Below are 16291 nucleotides of genomic sequence, written 5' to 3'. Positions count from 1 at the left end.
CATGTGGGGCACAGCTGATGGGATGCTTATTTGGATGCTGGTGGGAAAACGACTCCCCAGCCAATGTGGGGAGGAAGGGCCAGGGGTGTGCCTGCGTGGATGAGAGCCTTCCTCCCCAGGTCAGAGCTCTCCTTCTCGTCCTGCAGGTGCGGCCCCGCTGCTGCCCTGCCAGGCTGAGTGCTGCAGGCCCCTCGCTGCGGTCCTCTCTGGGCTCATCCTGGGGAATGCCACGCGGGCCAGGGCGAGGAAGCCTCGTTCTCTCTCCTCTCACTTTCCGGCCTTGACGCGGGTGCATTGACCTCTGTCACCGTGCTGATGTCCGTAGTGTCTCCCGAGGGGTCTGTAAACAGGTTAAGCATGAAGCTGTGGGGAGGGACATTCAGAGTGCCCCTGTGCACCCAACAGGGGAGGAACAAGCCACAGAGACCGTAATGGCAGGAGAAGCAAACAGCCAGGCATTTGGTAGAGGGGTGGTTGGCATCAGACTGCCTGGATTCCAACACAGGGCCAGTTCTTACCAGCTGGGTGACCTCAGCAAGTCCATCACAGCTTTGAGCCTCAGTTTACCCTGTAAAATGAGGATGACAGTAGTATCTACCTCATAAGGCTGTGGTGAGGAATGAATGAGTTCTTTCACATAAAGCACTTAGCACAGTACTTCAGATTGTAAACACCCACTCCATCAATATTAGCTTACATGGTGTATTCTAGAAAAACCCTTCACAGGGGAATCCCAAGGCCCCCTACTAGTTGCTGACCTGACCAAAGCAGGGAGGACAGGAAGTGGCAAGCGGACTTGCTGAGCTGGTAAAGCTGGGCGCTCCTTCCTGCATCCCCAGATTGGGCACCTAAGGGCTGGCACCCCCAGAACCCCCAGAGGTGGGTGGAGGTCAAGCTTGAGTCATAGCCGCTGAGCAGGGACTCTCCCCTTTGCAAACACTTCCAAGGAAGGCAGTTTCACAACTCCTCAGGATCCATCCAGAATTACACAGCCCACATCTGTATTTTCCTGTGGTTGCACATGAACCCTGAGAGGCCTGGTCTTACACGTGAGTCCTTTTCTGTCTTCAGAGCAAAAGGGAAGTGAACTTGGCATAGGAATCTTTGTGATTCCTCTCCCAGACCTTCTCTTCAGCCTCTATGGGGTCCTTAGCCCCTAACATCTGATCAGTACCTTAGACTCTTCTTCCAGAAAAAATGTCTCCCAAATACATGTGCTCACAGGCCAAACTTAGCAAGTTTCCTCCTCCTTTAGGAAAGGTCCCTGATTTGACTTGGTGATTAGGCTGGTGGGCTCTGCAGTTGAATTTTCTGGGTTCCAAGGCTGCTGCTTTTATTTACTGACTGTGAGACCTTTAACATGTCATGTGCTATCTCTGAACCTTGGTTTTCTTATCTTTAAAATGGAAGCAGCTTTATGGACATGGGGGAGAGGGGAGGAGAGGGTGAGATGTAAGGAAAGAGTAACATGGAAACTTACATTACATTATATGTAAAATAGATAGCCAACGGGAATTTGCTGTATGGCTCAGGAAACTCAAACTAGGGCTCTGTATCAACCTAAAGGGGTGGGATGGGGAGGGAGATAGGAGGGAGATTCAAAAGGGAGGGGATATATGTATACCTATGGCTGATTCATGTTGAGGTTTGACAGAAAATAACAAAATTCTGTAAAGCAATTATCCTTCAATAAAAAAATGAGTTAATTTTTTAAAAAAGAAAAAATGGAAGCGGCAATGGTGGCTTCTTCACAAGGTTTTGAGAGGGTTAAATGTAGGGTGACTAACTCGTCCCATTTGGGACTTCTCGTTATTATTAGCTGTTTATTTTTATCTATTTATTTGACTGTGCCGGGTCCTAATTGCAGCACACAGGATCTTTGATCTTCATTGCAGCAGGCGGGATTTTTAGTTGCGGTGTGTGAACTCTTAGTTGCAGCATGTGGGATCTGGTTCCCAGACCAGGGAGCAGACCCAGACCTCCTACATCATTGGGAGCGCAATGTTAGCCACTGGACCACCAGGGAAGTTCCTGGGATTTTCCCATTTTTACACTGGAAGTCCCACTTTCAGGGAAGTCTCTCAGTAGTGGACAAACCAGGACAGTTGGTCACCCTAGAAAATGACATAATGCCCAGAAAGCAGTTATCCCCATGCAGGCAGTTCACCCAGGTCCCCTCATTCTCAGCAGGTGCTGCTGGGCTTTTTCCTGATTGATCTGATAGAAATGTTTTCCTGGGGATCAGGAGTCCAGGACTTGCTTCACCACTCTGTCCCTGTCCTACTTTAATGGGCTCCTGGGCAAACCTCCAGCTTCCCTGGGCCTCAGTTTGCTCACCCATCAAACAAGAGAGATGAACTTGAGAGTCACTGGGGATTCTTCCCACTAAAGCCTGTGAGATTTATTCAGGGATACTCTCCCAGTGTCTGGTAAGGCAGCCTTGAACGTGGATGGCATAGGTATGCACTTGCCTGCTTGATATGTCAGTGAGAAAAGCCCACGTGTATTCTAGGAACACAGTCTGCCCAGGGAGAAGCCTGGATTGGAAATTTCCTTGACACCTGTTCTCAGCCACACCTCCTCCTTAGGGCTGAGAAAACAGGGAGAACACGGAGACCCTCTTCAGTCCTGAGAATTAGGCAGCCCAGCATTTCAGACCCAGCATCTAGAACAGAACTTGAAACATGGACGGTGCCTGACACACATTTATTTGCAAGGTGAATGGACACGTTTGTCTGGTGAATGAACCAGAATAGCCAGGGAGGGGGAAGCAGTGCCCTCCGGGGGTGACCAACATGGACTCCCACTGAACACACCATGGATCCCAAACCCAAGAGTGCCCCTCTTAGGTGACGCAGCTACTCCCAGACCCAGGGGATCTGGGGGGGTCTCACTGAAGGGGTCAGAGAGCTGCCAGAAAGGCGACTAACACAGTCCCTACCGCGCCCCTTACGTCACATGCTGCCACGCGGCTCTTATGCACTTTTTTCCTCTCTCTGTTTCTTGGGAACTGGGAGCTGGGTTCGCAAGGCCGCAGGATCCCTTCTCGCCACTGCCCCAACACCTGACCCGGGCTGTCTCCTGACCTCTGACATTGAACACACATCCACTCTGGAATTGGGCATAGAGATTAAGGCAGTTTTCAAAAATTTAGAGCAACAGATTATTTTCCCGAAGAAATAAATGTATTCCTCTCACTAAGAAGAGCTCGCAAGGAAGCTGAACATTATGTCCAAGGTACCAACTTCCTCATAAGGAAAGTTGGAGAGGCGCTCCGCCCTTCAAGCCTCAGCATCTAAGGTGAAAACATGCAGGTTTGGATTGATTTCTCACAAACCGTGTGTTTATAAAAGGAAAATGTCCAGCACACCCAGCATCTGTACGAGGGCACCTAGGGGGTCCTCCTGGCTGCAGAGAGACAGACCTTAGGTGACACAGAGGGTGCCCTGAGAGGACCCCTCCTGCCTCTGGTGATGGAGTGCCCTTGATTCCGTGCCAGCTTTGTTGTGGCCTGCGTCCACCAGACTGTACGCCCACGAGGCACAGGCCTGCTGTGTCTTGTCCACTTGCTCTGAGCTCTGCACTACCCATTCCTGGACCTGGCCTAAATAGGCGTTCCACAGATGCTTCCAGAATTGTATTGAATTGCCCCTGTAGCCTGGGTAGTGAAATATTTACATGCCAGGCACACACAGATCTGTTGGTGAAAGCTCTCCCTCCTCCCGGCCATCTCAGAAGTGAGGCCTGTGGAGAAGGGCATGTGTCACTCTGGGCCCTGGGCTCCCAGCCAGCCGGCTCCATTGATCCCAGGGCTGACAGTCCATCAACTCAGCCAGAGCCCAGAGCCAGCCACACCAAGCCAGCAGGGAGCTGGCTTCCCTGTTTCTTCTTGCCTTCCTCCCACTCATACTGGTAGAGCACCTGGTTGGTCAGCCAGTGTTCCAGGCGCCGGAGACACAAGAGAGGCAAGGACCCTACTTGGGAAATCTCATTATTGAGGTGCACAGAGAAAGAGGTTCACCTTTGCTTCTCAAAGAGATAAGATGAGTTACCCAGAGAAATGGACATTCGCCACTGTGGCCTCTGGCATCCATTCTTCCTTCCCTTGTTACCCTGTTCCACATTTTATTGGGATGCCCACCCTTACCCCGGCCGCCTGTGGACTTCCCACCCACCCCCAGTTGCATGGTGGGCCTTGATTGAGTGAAATGAGTCAGCACATCTGTCCACCTGGCCCCAGTGATTGGCTCAGGGGTGGACCGCAGACCCAAGCTGGGTCAACCAGACCAGGGGAAATTTTGAAGGGCCCCTGAGACATGTTATCTTAATCATCTGGAGAAAGGCCTACTGACTCTTCTGAGTGCACAGACATGGGACATGGGTTTGGAACAGATTTGTCCCATTTGTGGGTTTGAGTGTGGCCAGGCTGGGAATGAGGTCCAGAGTCAGGCAGTCCTGATAGGATTCCGGGGTGATGGAGACACTGCCCTGCTCAGCTGGAACATCAGCTACCTCTGGACTCTGAGGCTGCATGAACCACCCCACTCTGTTGTGTTAGTTTGGGCTGGGTTATCTGTCACCTCCAGCTGAGAGCATGCTAGCTGATCTCACTAAACAGGAAGTTCCAATGAGGTTGCAAAGTCAAGACTGGGGCTGCCTGGGTTTAGGAGAATGAGGGCTAGGCAGCTGGCTGGTGACCCATTCAGGGACCCATAGCCTTGCATCCCCAGCCCAGGAGAGGTGGGAAAGCACCCTCAATCAGACAGAGGAACCAAGGGGCAGCAGGTCTGGTGAGGGGAGGGCTGGTGCTGAGGTCCCTCACCTCCAGCCTGGCTGGTGCTCCCTCCCTTTAACTCTACCTGACTGGTAAATGCAGAGTGCAGTCCACTTAAAGAAATCAGAGCAGCTGCCACTTCAAAGCAGGAAAGATGTGTGTAGGTGTGTGGGGAGGAGGCGGGTAATTATGCAGGGAAAATAGTTTTCTTGATATTCTTCTTGAAATGTGCGTGGAGCAGAGAGAGCTGCAGGAGAGACGACAGGAAAGGGGAAATGTATTAATAGAGGCTGTGCATTGTGCCTCTCCAAAGGACGAGGGAGTAGAGTGTGCTTATCCCTGCTTATCTGATCATAGCATCCTTTTTCAGGTGGCATCTGAGACTCCATGGATATTCCTGGTGTGGGAATTCATCCCTGGGTTGACTAAAGGATTTCTTGGGAATGGCTGAGTCCTCCTTTTGTGCGTGTTTGTACAATGCAGTGACTCTTCCTCATGACCAGAGGAGCTGGGCGCCATTTGCTTTGCATGTTGGGACTTTTCTTGCTCTGACGAAGGAAAAGTGAAAGTCGCTCAGTCATGTCCGACTCTGCTACCCCATGGACTATACAGTCCATGGACTTCTCCAGGCCAGAATACTGGAGTAGGTAGCTGTTCCCTTCTCCAGGGGATCTTCCCAACCCAGGAAAAGGGATCTGAAACCTAGCAGGGGAGGGGGCCACAGGGTGCCCGGGAGAGGGACCTGCACAAGCCATCTCCTTGCCCCTTTAGGGATCTGCCCACCGATTCCACATACCCAGAATGCCTCGGGTGGCAGAGGAATGCCCCTGAACTTTGAGAAGCAGCTCTGAGTCTGTGAATGTTGGATACGGATAATTACCTAGCTGTGAGTAAGCCGAACGTTTCTTAGGGCTATTTTTACATAATTATAAATATTTGAGGATATTAAACTCCCAGGTTACGCACTGAGGGTATTATCTGAACAGTGGTTGGCTGCAGAGCTGGAAACGCAAACATCTTTTCATTCTTCCCTCCTGGAGCACTTAGATTATTTAATGGGATTCAAAAGAAAAAAAAAAAAATTCAGTAGATTATTTAATGGGATTCAAAAGAAAAAAAAAAAATTCAGTTGAGGGAAGTGGGGGGCAACCCTGGAAACAAAGTCAGCTGCTTATATTTCTAAATAGCTCTAAATCAAAAAAGAAAGAGCACTGTGACCACTTCACTTAATTGCGGCGGGTTTGTGATGCACTTTCTCTATGGGTTAGAAAAGCAATTACCATCAAACAACCTACTTGTGCCTCCATTGTGAGAAAATGTTCTCTCTAATGGGGCCAGCACACCAAGCTGTCGGCCCTTTAAAGCACTAAAGGCTTCCGGGAGCTTTCTCTCATGTGCAGCTCCTGGGTGTGTGCCGAGAGCCCAAGGCTCCCTCCTTCCAAAGGACCCCGTCGTGATGCTGGGGGTTCTTGACAGGAGAGGGGCCCTGTGAAGAAGCAGCAGCAGCAGTGGACGGAGGTTGGGGGCAGAGGTGAGGCCTCTGCGGTCGTGGCCTCTATCCGGAGGCCCTGGGGTGCTTTGGGGCCTGCCCGGTCTCCCCCTGCCCACCCCCGTCCAGCGAAGTCTCATATCTTCTCACCTGCTCCCCTCTGCCGTCCTCCCCCTACAGGCACCATGCCTGTAGAAACGTGCACGCCTCTCTGTCCATCTCCTACTGTTAACCCGCCCCCTCCCACCACAGCTTCCCCACAGCCCCTGGGGGTTGATGCTCGTTCTCCAGCACCCCCCTCCCCAAACACCCCTGAAGACCATGGCTCCTGGGCCCTTAAACAAAGCCCCAACCTACCTCTAAAGCTCTTTCATGCTGTCCCCCCACTTCCCAGTGCTTGCTCTGGGCCCTGACTCACTCCCACTTCAAAGACCGTTTTCATCCTGGGTAAATTTTATGAGGTGTGAACGCCCCATCCCACCATCCAGGTCACAAGTCTCCTGATGTCTCTCCACTTGCTGCAACCTCCAGGCTGCCGTGTCCAGACTGGACCCCGTACAGTCTTGGCCACACCTCACACCCTGTGTCTCTCTCAGGAGGTCTCTGGTCAGCAGCCCTGAGGATTTTGTGTCCCCTCGTTTCCAGCTGGGACCCTGTGTCTACCACCATTACCTCCCTCTGGGGCCCCTGACACCCATCATCTGCCTCCCTGGCTCCAGGTGCTGCCGTCTAAGACCCCTGCTTGAGCTGGGAGCCACTGCCTGGTGACCCTACTAGCCAGGCTTGCGGGAACCCCACCCCCACTTCTGTCCCTAGTTTCTCCCATCACAGTGAGACACCCATGAAGACATGTTAATGTACAAATTCTTCCAGGTAAAATAACCAGGGCTTGCTTTTGCATGAGTTGTGGGCAACCTGCAGGGTTGTCCTCCGAGACCCTTGGGCATCCCTGCTTGCTTCTGCGGGGTGCAGTGGGGGTAGTGGGTGGCGATATCATCCAAAGTGGGGGCCGATCTGGGAGGCTGTGCTCCCCAGACGATGCGTCCAGCCATCCACACTGGACCCCTCGCCAGCTCCCTGTCCTTGGGTCAGGGAGCGGGAAGAGGGTGGAGACGGAGGGGACGAACCCACAGGTCTTAGCTCCATCTGGAGTTCTGTGCCCCAGTGCCTGTGGGACACGGGCGCCCTCTGGAGGCGGTGCGAGCCCCGAATGTGCAGCGCACACCCAGGAGGGCACTGGCTTAAAGAGCCTGCCAATCAATTAGAAAAAGCACCCCCATAAACGTGGTCAAAGGACAGGAACAGAGACATTTGAAATGAAACACAAACGCCCAATAAAACATTAAGGTGATGTTTACATAGGTAGGATCTGTTGCAAGCCCTTATATGCATCAACTCCTTTAAATCTCAAAAGCGTTACTAGGGAGTATTCCCATCCCACAGATGAGTAAACTGAGGCACAGGAGGCTAAGTGACTTGCTCAAAGTTACAAAGTAAGTGGCAGGGCCGGTATCTAACCCTGCAGCCTAGCACCAGAGTCTAGGACCTTTCTCACGGCACCAAACTGTTTCTCAGCATATGAAAAACATACACTCTGTCTAAAAAGTGAAGTGTAAATTATTAAAACTATTTGGTAAATCAACTTATTCTACAAGTATTTATTGGATGCCTATTGTGAGCCAGGCTCTATTTCAGATGCAGGGGAATAGATGCCAAAACATACAAAACTTTAAGAGACAGACAGTGAACATGAAATCGTATTCTATGGCACGTGAGTAGGGCATGGGGGAAAATAGCAGGGTAGGGAGGACGGGACCTATTTAAATCAGGCGTCAACTGAACCTCTTTGAGAAGGTGACACTTGAGCTGAGACCTAAAGAAAGGGAAGGAGGGAGCCTGGTGGTTGTCAGTGGGAAGAGTGTTGTTCAAGTCCCTGAGGTCAATGCTGAAGGCACTGTCTGCGTGGACAGGAGGTGGTGGGCTACTGTCCCACCTCCCTGGTCCATCACTAGTGCCCAGGCCGTGGGAGGTGTTCAGGGAGGACTTGCCTGCTAACCATTAAGTGAGGAAAATACCCTGGGCATTTGCTCACTTCTCTGTAACCAGTCCCACGTGACAGCTGACCCCATGTGTCTCAGCAGAGGAGGGTGTGATGTGGGGAAGTAGAAGCGAAGCCCCCACGAATATTTGGGTGGAGATAATTAACCCAGATTCCGCCCTTCTCAGCTGGGATGGCAGCAAAAGTCAGCCCTGTGAAATGCGATGAGAGAGGTTTGATGACCAGGGGACCATCCAACCCAAACCCCAGACTCTGAGGGAGCAGCCCACACAGGGGCCTGAGGGAATCAGGGATGAGTGTGCCCTGAACCTCTCGATGGGCCCAGCGGAGTCGTGGGTGCCCAGGCCTCCGTGGTCTCTCTGCCTCTCCAGATCTAGGCAGCACCTGGGGTTCACAAGCGACCTTCCCTTCAGTGAGGTCCCTGACTGTTGCCCTGGAGTAGAAGGGCCAGGAGGACATGACTGTTGTCTGCATGGCCTACTTCCCTCCAGAGACAGAAGCCCATAGGAGGGTCAGGGGTGGCCCTGGAGGAGACGAACCCAGTTCTTGCCCAGTGCCTGCCACTCTCCTTGTGCGGCCGAAAGGCCATTCCTTTCCCCGCTGGTTTCGCTCATCACATCCCTTTGAGATTAGATGACTCACTCTATAAACTGCCTGTGTTTCTGTTGATTCTTGTGTCCCCCTGGGCTCTTTAGAGTCCTGCTTAGGCCTCCTCACGAAGGGGTTTTCAAAAGGAGTGCAAACTGGGCCGGAGCCCGGAGCAGAGGGCAGCCGGCAGGAAGGGCCGCTCCGAGGCCGGCAGGCTTCTCCTGTCTCTCTCAGGCTCCCACAGTCTCTGAGCTTGCTTTGCTCTCTTCTCTCTCCTGACCAACAGTTCCTTGGTTTCTCCTTCACCCCGAGTTTCCGTTCCCGTCTCCTAGCTTCCGCTTCCGGGTAGTTTCTGCTTCCTCACATCTGAACACACTGCCGACCTCAACTCCTGACGTCTCCCTTTCCTCCTGTCCGCGTCTGCACCAGCCACTCACTGCCTCGGTGCTGGGTTTCTGTCGTCATGTTCCCAAGCTTGCTCACCTGCTGTTTGCCACAGCATGCTGTGTGTCTCTGGATGGGTTGTTTTGGGTCACAGTCGTCTCCTGGTCCAGTCAGCGGGGCCAAGAAGGGAGGACACGAACGGATCAGCACAAGGCTGTCTCTCCTGCCAGTCTCTGGGTGCTCTGTAGAGTCCTGTGGCAGGCACCACTGAAGACTGTCTGCCAGCATCCCAGATGCAGCCACTATTTTAATCTGTTTACTCATGCTTGAGTTTCACTTGTTGACCTTTGTTATTATTGCCTAGATGTCTCTTAAGGATTCTTAAGAATTTCTCAGCCACCCAGCCTTCGTTCACTGTGGAGGCCCCTAACCAGATGCCTGGCAGAGGGAGGGTCGTTCATGGTAAAACAAACAGTAAGTCATTTCCTCCTCCCTCTTTAGCCTCACCTTTCATCAAAGAAGGGAGGAGGAACCATATTTAATAAACATCATCCATTACATTAGATCAACGGTCTCCAAACATTGCAATTCTTCCAGAAACGGTATCTCTCTTGCCCTCACAGAAGAGCATATGGTCAAGAGGAAATTGAATAAAGTCCTTTAATCAGCCGCAGTAGTATTTGAATCATTTAATTTAGGATCTGACAACCACACATTATTTTTTAGGCCAATTTTAGCCAACCAGGAGAGCTGGCCCAGTCTGATCCATGCTTCATAAATCACCTCCTTGCATAATTGCAGAAAGTTTGGGGAAGAGATTTTTCTGGGGCTTTTCAAACAATTAAAAACAATCTCCCAGGCTGTGTATGCCTAGCAGGAGTCCTTGGCCGTGCTCCCTTCGCATGGCCCTGTAGCTATAGAGCGAGCCCTCGGGCTAGAGGGAGCCAGGGACACAAGGCAGGGAGCTGTGACCCCCGCAGCCTGTGCTTTTTATTCCTGGCTACAGGTTCGCATGGCCAGGAAAACAAGTCAAATCAAATTAGATGCCAGACACACAGTGCTTACTGCAGCTCACCCTCTGCTGCCTCAGACTCTTCAACACCCGCTGAAAGCCCCTCACCAGAAAAAATGAAAGAGGAGCTTCTGATTGAAAATAGCACCTGCCAAATACCCTCAGTGTGGCCTCTACCACAGTCACGTTAAATCTCTTGTGAAGTCCCAGAAAAGAGTGAAATGTAAGACATCACCCCACCACCCCGCCACACCTTCCCCCCTCCCCCCTCCCCCACCCCCGCTCAGAACCAGTCTGATGTCAGCTGCGTCTGAGCCTCTGGCAGACGTCCCCTCTGACCTACCAGGCAGGTGAGATTGGGCTGAGAAAAACCCATGGGACTTCATTCTGTCCCTCCTGCAAGCGACAGCCACATGTCTGCACAAAGGGCTAGATGTTAGATCAGCCTTCCCATTTTTCTCCATCTAGTCAAAGGAAACAAAGTGGCAGAAAAGAGGCTAGGGGATCAAGGCAGGGCTAGTGGCCTTCTTGGGACCACAGAGCATCCTTAGAGACACAGTGCTGATGAGTAAGTGGCATTAAGAAAGGAGGAATCTGGCGTGGGTCAGTGCAGGCAGGGAATTGTAAGTTTTTTGTGAAAGCCAGTTTTTTAGTTTCTTAGTTGGGGGTTTATTGATGTGAGAATAGAACCATCAGTAGCCAAAGTTACAAGGGGGAGTGTCCCTGCAGGGATCCAGGGAGATCCTGGGCTGGAACCAAATGTGGGAGTCCTCCAAGCTTCCCAGGAACTGTCAGTCACAGGCAGCATCTCCCAGTGTGGACCTGGGGCTGCTCACCCATCTCCTAGCTCTGGGTCCTACTCCCCCTAAAACCTGAACTCACACAAGCGTGACTCTGGGCTTACTAATTCTAGCCATCACATTTGATCCAGTAGTGTGAGAGCGGCTATCAACTAAGGAGATCTCCTTCTGGCTCCTTCATGGGGTGATCTCCAGGGGAGAGAGTGGTTCATGCACTCTTGTCAAAGTCCTGGGCAGCCAGGGCCTCTGTCCTATAGGTGTTTGTCAGGAAGCCCCACCCAGAACATCCTCAGAGGGCATCTCAACAACAGCTGCGCATACGTAAGATGGAAGGGTGGGGGGACTTCCCTGCTGCTCCAGTGGCTAAGAAGCTGCCTGGCAATGCAGGGGATGAGGGTTCGATCCTTGGTCAGGGAACTAAGATCCCTCATGCCTCGAGGCAACTAAGCCCACATGCCACAACGAAGTTCCCGTGTGCCACGATTAAGACCCAACCCAGCCAAATAAATACGTGTGAGTGTATATATACAATGAGGGTGGGGATGGAGCTTGGGGGAGGGCTGCCTCTCATCCCCTGTTACAGCACCATTGCCTGCACCCTCATCCCAATCCAGGCCTGACTTTTCCAATTAAACTTTGCCTCTGCCACTCACTGCTGTGTACCCTTTAGCCCTGTTCTGAATTTCTGACCCTCGAAAACAGAACAGGGCTAACATGAGCCCTTCCCTTCCAGGGTTGTTGTACAAATTGAGATAAGAGTTCTAGGACATAAACTATTTCAGATATAATAAAGATAATAGACGTTTTTAACCTCAGTGCAACCGGAGACCATAGAAAATATAGATGAGTAAAGACCTTGTTCTAGAAAGATGATGTTTTGAATTGACACCAGAATGACGTACATTTCATTAAGGAAGAGAAGTAATTTATGTGTAGCCCTACAGACATGACTCATAAAACAGAACTAACTATAAAACAATTTATCTTTGTCTCCCTTTGTCCTTTAAACGTACTTATGAAGCCTTTTCCCCAGCCCCTGGGTGAAATCCAAGCTAACTCGCCTTCTGACCCCTTCTTCACCCCTTGGCTGATGTCTTTTTGTTCCTCCCGGAGGCTTTCTGATCAAGCCGTGAGACAGCCCCATGCTGGCTCTCTCCTGTCAGCGGCCACCTCTCATCCTCTGCAAATGTTCCTTCATCCTCTGCCCTCCTGATCTCTGGGCGGGCAGGCAGATCCCGACATGACTACTCTCCTAGCTGTACCGCAAAGCCATCTGGCCAGCCTGTCTCCTTCCATCAGGATTTTTCTGGCATGAGTCGCCCCAGTTCACTGTGTCCCTGAGGCTCCAAAGGACATGTCTTGAGCTTTCTGCAGTGGTCTCCCAGAAGCCCCTTTCCCCAAGCTTGAGGTGGGGAGTGAGCATCCTTCAGTATGCCCCTGGGAAGAGGAGATTCATGGCCTTGGCTCTCCGGATGTGCCCACAGCAACCAGCACACTGCAAATGCCCAGGAAATGGCAGCCATCCTGGGCTCCTGGTCCTGCCCCTCACCAGGGCCCAGGCAGGGGCTCTGTGGCCACTGGGCCTTGACCACCCCTGTCCTGAGCAGTTCTAAGGCCTCAATCCCAAGGGCAACCCCAGATCCCTAAGTGATAGTTACCGAGAAGGGAAACTGGGATTCCGCTCCAAGCCAAAGTTGCCTTCCTGGTCTTTGCTAACTGTCTCCACGGAAAAGAATACTCCCCACCCTTACATGATGCGGGTAGGTGGGCAGGTAAGAAGAAAGGTGTCCAGCAGCCACAGAAACATGGTGGATATGGCTGAGTCCAAAGCAGGCACCAAACAACCCCCACACTGGCTGCCTTGTTGGGTACTTTGTACCATTAAGGATTTACTCAGGAAACCCAATGAGACAACAGTTATGAGACCCCTTGCTTAGGGGGACCAAAGGGGTTTTAGAAGATGCCAGGCTTAGAGGCGGAATGAAAACCAGACCCCAGGAAACAGAAGAGGAGAAAGCTGGGATGAGGAAGGCAATAGGTACAGGAGGGAGAGGGGACTCAAGTCAGAGTTGCCTTGGGGACAAACCAAAGGTCTGAGGGTCAGCCTACAAGCCCTGGGGCAGGGATCTGGGTCCTGTTTTCAGAGTGGCCCTGGAGGAGACAGATGGTCTGGAAGGCAGTGCCCTAAGAATGTCCCCACCAGCAAGCCTATCTCAGATGATTAAATGGCAGCAGATAAATTTAACTAAACGTGAGTAATGGGAACACAAAGGGGAAGTGAAGAGAAATAGAATATTTTAGCAACATAAGGAAATGAGAAGAAAATGACTTTGCAATGAAATGTCAAACTTCTGTGCCTGGAAGAGATGTAATATGGTCACTGCAGGCTCAGGGAAGCGGGGGAGTCTGTGGTTATTTCAAGCAAATTTTAATTCACTTCAGTTTAATAACATATGGCCAAATTCTTTGGGGGAGAGTGTCAGGAGACAGAACTGGGAGTCAGAGGGTTCCAGCTCTGGTACCTGGGGTGTTTCTTGTGGTTTTACAAGGAGACGCTATACCTAAATTCATTCAGCCAGCCATCAATTCACACAGGGAATGAATCTTAAAAGCTGAGGTTTAGGACAACAAAAGACATAATCCTGCCTGCCCCCGCCCCCAAGAGATGCTGGTCAGCTAGGGAGAGGCAGACAGGCGAACAGTTACAATGTAGGGACCCATTCTGGACCTAATGCTTAGTGCTCAATAGCAGTTTGTAGAATGAACGTATGATTGAAAGACTGGTTTTGAAAAGGCACCAAAAAGGAGGGAATATCAAGGTGGGTCTTGAGCGATGGGTTCCCCAGCGAGGCATGTAAGTCAAGGGCAGTCCAGGTAGAAGGGATTGCATGTGACAAGGTAGAATGGACCGCAGGTAGCAAAGGGATACTGGTTATAGTCCTGGGGCTGGAGGAGACTGCCCAGGGAGAGGGAGCAGGGTGAGAAGAGGAAAAGGACAAGCACAGGATCAGTGGGCCGTGATGGGGGATAGCATCCTCAGGAAGGCAGACTCCAAAGACCTCCCATTCCACTAGTAACTGCCCTCTATATCTCTACTCCAGCCCATGTGCCTGTTCATCCTTGGAGCTTCAACTCAGACATCGCATCCACCAAGAAGCTTTTCTGTCTGGCTCAGGCCAGGGAGAGTCCCCCTTCCCCATGCCTGCTCCCAGTGTGCCCTGCACCACCAACCTTGTCACTGCCCATCCCCAGTCACATTTTTCTTAAATGCATGCATATAGTATTTCTTTATTTGGCTGCTCTGGATCTTAGTTGCAGCATGCAGGATCTTTAGCTGTGGCATGCCAACTCTTAGTTGCAGCATGTGGTATCAAACCCCGGCCCCCTGCATTGGGAGCTCAGAGTCTTAGCCACTGGACCACCAGGGAAATCCGCGTGCCCCCCCTCCCCACCAAGTCCCATGTTGGATTAGTTTGTCTGTAGGCTTATTTCCCAACTGAGGCTGCCATACCCAGCTCTGGTAATGCCCACACCACACTGGTCCCTTCCTGGATCCTGGCCAGGCTCTTGTGTCTATGGGACCCCATCCTAAGTATGGACAAAGTCCATCTGGAAAAGTGGCTCCAGAAGCTGAAGTTCTAATTAAGGGTTGTTGGGGTGAGAGATGGGTTCTGGCCGAAGGAAGAGTGTTTTATTTCATATCACATTGGACTTTGCACTTTCTAGGGAATTCTATGGCAAGCCACTCCAGTACTCTTGCCTGGAAAATCCCATGGACGGAGGAGCCTGGTAGGCTGCAGTCCATGGAGTCGCTACGAGTCAGACATGACTGAGTGACTTCACTTTCACTTTTCACTTTCACACATTGGAGAAGGAAATGGCAACCCACTCCAGTGTTCTTGCCTAGAGAATCCCAGGGACGGGGGAGCCTGGTGGGCTGCTGTCTATGGGGTCACACAGAGTCGGAGACGACTGAAGTGACTTAGCAGCAGCAGGGGGATTCTGGAAGTGCCCTGAGTAAAAGCCCTTAAGACCCCAGGACTCTGGCTAGAAGGGGTGAGTGGTTAGGACTACTGGGCATGGGCAACAAAGTCAGAGAAACCTGGCTCCAGGGGAGAGAAGCTGGAATGGTTGAACCGGTGAGATGGGTACTGGGCCCACTGAAGGCTCAGAACGGCCTAGCAGAGCAGGGCCTGTAGGAGAGCCTCCTCCCTGGACAGCTGCCCGCAGAACAGGCCGCCCAAGGGAAAAATGACAGAGCTGTAGGTATCCTGGATGTCCACTAGAGGGAAACAGAGGATAAACCAGCCGCCGGGTTGCCATGGTAACCGCGGAGCCCGCTGCTGTTATCCCTGCTCTGGCAGGGAGATGCAGAGAATGCCCAAGCTCCTGTATCTGTGGCCATCAGCTCCAGGCAAAGGCAGGGACGAAGGACTCAGGTGACTTTCACTTTCCTGTTTGCTCACCTCCACTCAGGTCATACTTTTCCTGGTTGAGCCAGGCATAGCAGTTGTGGAAGAAATATAAAATGGGGTTTTGGATCAGCCAAACCAGAGCCTTCCTTTTAAAGATGAAATAGAAACCCAGAGAGGGAAAGACACGTGCAGGAGACAACACAACAGCAGTCCTGTAAATGGAGCGGAAGAGAAAGACCAATATGGCAATATGTCATTTTTTATTATCCATTTTCCAGTTTAGAATGTTTTAAACATACTTGTGTGTATGCATATATATAATGCTACAATGTAACTGAAGAATCTCCTTTAGTTGCTCACATGCATCTTTCCCTTCCTATACCATTTTCTTCCTCTCCAGTTAGTGTCTTTCCTTGTCTGGGCTTCTATTGCTTTTATGAAATGAAGAAGCTGGCCTGGCTGATCTCAAAATCTATCGCCCTCTATAATTAAGCAAAGCCTTCATTTCAGGGACTCAGCCCACTTAACTGGGTAGAGGACTAGTGAGTGGCTTTCATCTGCTTTGAATATTTCAAGTTCAGAGGTGGTTCGTGTAATGTAGTATCTAGGACTCTAGTTGTGAGAGATGGAGAAGTCATTTTAAACTGGCATAGGACAAAGGAAATCATTGGTGCATGTGATCAAACTATGGACCAGCTGGGCAACAGCTGCACACACAAATCCAGCTAGTGCAGGACTCATTCAGACAATCTTTCCCTCCTATGTTTTCT

The 16291-nt window shown here is 51.3% G+C and overlaps 1 long non-coding RNA gene across 1 annotated transcript; it reads right to left on the bottom strand.

Moving 5' to 3' along the window:
- Positions 1-211: 211 nt before the first annotated feature.
- Positions 212-9501, bottom strand: LOC129546239 (uncharacterized). Its single transcript, XR_008683846.2, has 3 exons — positions 9394-9501; positions 519-568; positions 212-340 (listed from the first exon to the last, which is right to left on the bottom strand). It is a non-coding gene; the product is annotated as an uncharacterized LOC129546239 (long non-coding RNA).
- Positions 9502-16291: the final 6790 nt, after the last annotated feature.

Source organism: Moschus berezovskii, chromosome 22 (genome assembly GCF_049115385.1).
Source record: "Moschus berezovskii isolate FMDL1 chromosome 22, NW_MosBer_1.0, whole genome shotgun sequence".
Taxonomy (NCBI): Eukaryota; Metazoa; Chordata; class Mammalia; order Artiodactyla; family Moschidae; genus Moschus; species Moschus berezovskii.
The sequence above is the reverse complement of the archived record's forward strand: the minus strand, read 5'-3'. Positions and strand labels throughout refer to the sequence as shown.